Source organism: Stomoxys calcitrans, chromosome 3 (assembly GCF_963082655.1).
Source record: "Stomoxys calcitrans chromosome 3, idStoCalc2.1, whole genome shotgun sequence".
Lineage (NCBI taxonomy): Eukaryota > Metazoa > Arthropoda > Insecta > Diptera > Muscidae > Stomoxys > Stomoxys calcitrans.
This window is the reverse complement of record NC_081554.1, coordinates 78,260,153-78,266,152: the sequence shown is the minus strand read 5'-3', so window position 1 is coordinate 78,266,152 and position 6,000 is coordinate 78,260,153.

The following is a 6,000-nucleotide window of genomic DNA, read 5'->3' as shown; positions in this document are numbered from 1 at the left end:
TTTGGATTTAACATTCAAACATTTTTTTTTTATTTTGCAAATTTAACCAAACATATCTTCTTATATATAAAAATCAATTTGTGTTTGTTTGTAGATTTGTTTGTTTGTTTGTGTGTTCCTTATAAACTCAGAAACGGCTGAACCGTTTTTCTTGAAATTTTCACAGATGGTAATAACTAAATTTTTTGACATCCGAAGGGGCGGAGGATCCTCCACTTTACATTAATTTTCAAAAATGTCGGATATCAGAGATAAGTGCACCGATTTATGCGAAATTTTCATGCCACCTTATGGTACCCCAAAAACACGAAGTTGGTATAAAATTTGGGGTCAACTAACCCGGGGCGACAGCCCATCTCAAAACCCACCCGAAGGGAAATGTTTACCGACTAGGACAATATGGGTATCCAATGAAAGGTTTTTAAGAGTAGAATACGAACTTGACATAAAAATGTCACTTTTAGTGTCGGGGGATGCCCCACCCACAAAAACACAACCCAACAGAACACTTTTACCGCTTTGGGCAATATGGGTATCAAATAAGAGATATTTAAGAGTAGAGTACAAACTTGGCATGAAAATGTCAACATTTGTGTCGGGGGTTCCCCACCCCCAAAAAACACCACCCAAAAGGACACTTTTTCCGCTTTGGGCAATATAGGTATCAAATGAGAGGTATTTAAGAGTAGAGTTCGAACTTGGCATACAAATGTCACCTTAAGTGTCCGGGGGTTCCCCATCCTCAAAAACACCACCCCCAGCAGGCTTCAATAAGACGTGCAATTCGACCGGTATATCATGGGAATTAAACGAAAGGTCGATGACAGTAGAGTTTGAATCCAATGTTGATATAAGGATTCAAGTATCTGGTTCTCGTCTTGCCTTTCTGCCGGGCATGTAGCCATTACAGGACTCAAATAAATTGTTTTTTGGGTCTAAGAGTCGGGGGGACCGACCCTTTCCCCACAATAAAAACAACACCAAACTATCAAGTAGGACGACCGAGAAAATATTGTTTTCAAATAAAACGATGTGTGAGGGGGCAACCGACCTGCCGCCATCCCACCCAAAAAAAAAGGAATTAAAATAATAAATGAAGGCCGATCAGGATAGAATAGGACAGCAATAAAATGTATTTGGTAGGAGAGTACGCTTTCTACACTCAAATTCGAATAGACACAGGAGGTTTTTGCGAGAAGAGTATAAATCTTACATCCACTCTCGGGGCAAAGGGTTTGGCAACTCCAATCCACCACCAAAACCAAAAGAATAAAGTAGATCTAACATCCAAAATTTAATGGGCGGCCCATCCCTTTACCCTATTTTCAAAAAACCCGGATTTCGAAGGAGGGTGGGGAGATTTAATCGAAATTTAGTTTGTTTATAACAACTCAAAAACAGAAATTTGGTATCCTTATTTAGGGTGGGATATCTAGGGGGCTGCGCCACCTCCAAAGCCTTCCAAATGGAAATATATACCAATAATGACATAAATATTTTTAATATTTTCTTCAAAATGAAAGATATTTGAGACTAGAGACCGAATCTGATATATAGGCGTCCACCTCACCACCAAAAATATCCCCATACTGAATATATTTACCGACCACAGCATTATAATGCTTAAATAACAGATATTTGGGAGTAGAGCACGAAAATGATATCCACATTGGGGCGAAATATCTAAAAGGCAAAAACCGAACTTATTTTCTGACTCTGCTAGTATAGAGCTCAGATATGGCAAGGCAGTGAAAGAATGCCTAGCGAAGCGGACCCTGTACAGCCATCTTATATATAAAAATTAATTTGTGTTTGTTCGTTTGTTGGATTGTCGGTTTGTTTGTATGTTCCGTATAGACTCAAAAACGGCTGAACCGATTACTTTGCAATTTTCACACATTGTGTAGTCTGGAAGAAAACATAGGCTATATAATTTATATATATATATATATATTTATATATATATACCCTTCCCCTTACCCCAAAAGTATGATCAAAAATAAATGTGGACCGATCAGGACAGTATGGGACTCAAATGAAAGGTTTTCAGGAGTAAAGTACGAATTTCATATTACCAATTGGGTCCAAGTAACAGGGGGGTACCGCCAACACCAAAACTCCTAAAAAAAGGTTATTGATTTAACCATGTCTGTGTGTCTGCATGTCCGGGTGTTCGTCAGTTGTAATCACGCTACAGTCTTTAAAAATTCAGATATTGAGTTGGAATTTGACAGGTTAAATCCTTGAATGGTCTAAATTGGGCTATATTTGGATATATCTGCCATATAGACCGATCTGGCGATTTATGGTTAAAGCCGCAATTACTATCCCATTTTGCTGAAATTTGAAAAGTGATTTGATTAAAGCTTTCCGATTCATATATGGTTCAGATCGGTTTACATTCAGTTATAGCTGCCATATGGAATGGCCGTTTCGATGGAATTTGACACAGTGACTTGCATTAAGCCTCCCGTCATCCGACCAGCATATATATGATCCATATCAGACTATATTTAGATATAGCTGCCTTATAGACCGATCTTCAACTTAAGGGCCTTAATCCAATAAAAAGCGGATTTGTTGCCCGATTTCGCTGAAACTGTGACTTGTATAAGAGTTGTCGGGTCCTGAATCAAATATGGTCTATACCAACCCCTGTTTGCATATTACTATGGATATGGTAGTCGAGTTGTTATGAAAGAGGATGGTTAATTATTTATAAATATTTATTTTTTATTAATAAAATCTCCATTTGGTTTTAAATCAAAATGTTTTCACCACTTCATGTAGTCTCTACGCAAATTGCAGAGCTGCATGAAAATCAATATGCTTTCAATATCATTACCGACAGCTTCCTTCGAAGATACAAGCAAAGTGTTTTCTTATTTATTAAATTTTCGCTTAAGCTTATAACATTGATGATTGACTGGGTAATTCGTCGAAGAATGCCACTGATAAAGGGGTGGAATCCCAGAAACTGCAGTCCGGTTATCTTTTTGATCACATTTTTTACAAACATTTTGTTTTAAAACTAAATGGAGATTTTCTTAATAAATAAAATCACCCCCAGTAGACAACTAGAGGTATTTACCTTGAAAAGGTTTTAAATATTTGTGATATCTTAGGGCTTTTTTTACCTTTTTACCATTTGAAAACAGCAGAAAATGCTTGCTGTGTTAGCAAAAAAGTACTGCTGTCCCACTTTCAGCATGCTTTCTGCTGTTATAACAAATATTTTTGCTGTTTTTCCTAACAAATCTTTCTGAGTGAAGTCTAGATCGAACTATATTCTATACCATCATCATTGATTGGTTCTGCGGTATCCTCTTCGCCGCTTACGTCGGACACTAGTAGTTGTGTAAAATGTTCTTTCCATATCCTCTGCATGTTATCTGTGTCAGTTAGCAGATTTCCTTCTTTTGTCTCTGCAGGAGGATGTTCCTGCACCAAAGCCATCGGTTGGATATTTAATTCTTTGTTAAAATTTCCGGACTTCATTCTGACTCCAGTACATCTCAATTCGCTCACACTCACGTCTTTCCATTTCCTTTTTTTTTCTGCGGAATAGACGTTTCTCCTCGCTCCTTTTCTCCCGATACCTCTCCTTCATCTAGCGCGTTGACACTGATTGCAGGGTTGCTCTATAGGCCGCATTCTTGACTTCAGTAGCATCTCGAAACTCTCGGCCGTACCATGGGTTTCTTGGAGGAGGCTTCCAGTACCCAAGTACGGTTTTCGCGGCATTTTCCATGGAGTGGGCAATAGTTTGCCACTGCGCCATTATAGCATCGGAACAAGGAGTGCTTTCATCAAGCAGCAGTATGCCGTAGCCGTCTGTTGTGTTTGCAGCTTTTCAATGCCCAGCTTCCGTGCAGTGTCAGATCGTACTTTCCTCGCCATGTTCAAACGGGTGCTAACTTTCTCTGCAACAAGGTAATGATCCGAATCTATATTCGCTCCATGGATCGATCGTACATCTAACACGCTGGATGAATGCCTTCCTTCTATCACGTGATCAATTTGTTTTTTCGCGTTTTGATCGGGTGACAGCCATGTGGCTTTGTGAATATTTTTATGTTGGAATCTGGTGCTATTAACTACCATGTTTTTTGCCACGGCGAAATCTATCAGCCTCACCCATTACTGGACGTTATCTCGTTGAGGCTAAACTTTTTTGCCACGGCAAAATCTATCAGCCTCACCCATTACTGGACGTTATCTCGTTGAGGCTAAACTTTCCGACTGTTGGACCCTATCTTCGCATTAAAATCTCCCAGAACGATTTTAATATCATGGGCGGAGCAGGGGTCATATTCTCTCTCTAGGCGCTCGTAAAAAATATCCTTGGTCTGCTCGTCTTTGTCTCCCATCGGGGCATGGGTACAAATAAGGCTGATGTTGAAGAATTTGGCATTTATGCGAATTGTGGCTAGCCTCTCATCTACCGGAGTAAAGCTGGAAACAAGGTATTTCAGTCTCCGACTAACCACAAATTCGCAGCCAAATTCATGCCCCGTGTTATGACAGCTATAGAATAGTTCGTCACCGTTTGGTGTTGTAGTGACACCATTCCCAGTCCATCGCACTTCCTGTAAGGCGGTAATATCTGCCTTGTATTTATCAAATAAATCCGCCAGCGCGTATACTGTACCTTCTCTATAAAGAGTGCGGACATTCCAGGTGTAGATCCGCAAATCATGGTCCTTTTTTCGTTTGCGTGGGTCGTCAACGCTGGGGGGTCCGTTTTTACTATTCCTTTCTCATAGTAGTTTTCATAGTTCTTCGGGGCGGGTTACTGGTTCAGCGCCCCAAACGCATAGGTTTTATGGGACTGCACATATAGTACTCGTTTTGGCGAGCCGCTTTCTCCAAGATCCGACGCTCGCCTCCAGCCGCCCCTAACCTGGAAACAGACGCTGATGTTGGCCATTGGTAATTTGAAGGCGCCAATAAATCCCCTTGTCATCTCGATTCTCATTGGCACTCAGTATTTAATTAAGAGCCAGTGCCATTTGACTCCTCACAGAGACTCTCCTCTCGAAAATCGCTGACTGCCTGCGGCCGCATTTGCAGCTACTCCGCATAAAACGGAGTTTTCCACCATCGGTAACCTGTGGACGAGCCCGGTAGCTTTCAGCTAAGTTTCCCGTGGTAACGATGGAGCTCAAAGTTCCAGCCTATGTGGTGATTATAGTTACCCCGTGTCGCCCGGGAGCTGTCATATAGACCGATATTAAAACTTAGGGTCTTAAGCCCATTTATTGCCAGATTTAGAAACCACTTTCATTGGCCGACTTCGCTGTAATTTGAAACAGTGGTCCAGATCAGATCACAGTTGAATATAGCTGCCATATATACCAATCTTTTCATTTATGGTTTTAGGCCCATAACAATCGCTTGTGTTACCCAACTTTGATGTGTTTTTATACTCACCACCAAACAATTGAAATATACTAATCTAGTCATTCCGTTTGTAACACTTGGAAATATTGATCTGCGATCCCATAAAAAATACATATTCTGGATCGTTTCGATATTCTGATTCGATCTAGCCATGTCCTTCCGTCTGTCGAAATCAGGATAGCAGTTGAAGGCGTAAAGCTAGCCGCTTGAAATTTTGCACAGATGCTTAGTATTGATGTAGTTCGTTGGGGATTGCAAATGGCCCATATCGGTTCAGATTTGGATATAACTCCCATATAAACCAATCTCCCGTTTTGTCTTTTTGAGTCTCGGAAGTCGCAATTTTTTTCCGATTTGGCTCAACTTTTGCATGTAGTGTTCTGTTATAACATTCAACAACTGTGCCAAGTACTGTCCGAATCGGTCTATAATCTGATACAGCTCCCATATAAACCGATATCCAGATTTGACTACTTTAGCCCCCGGACGCCGCAATTTGTGCCCTATTGGGCTAAACTTTGGCATCTGGTGTTCCGTTATGACTTTCAACAACTGTGCCAAGTACTGTCCGAATCGGTCCATAATCTGATATAGCTC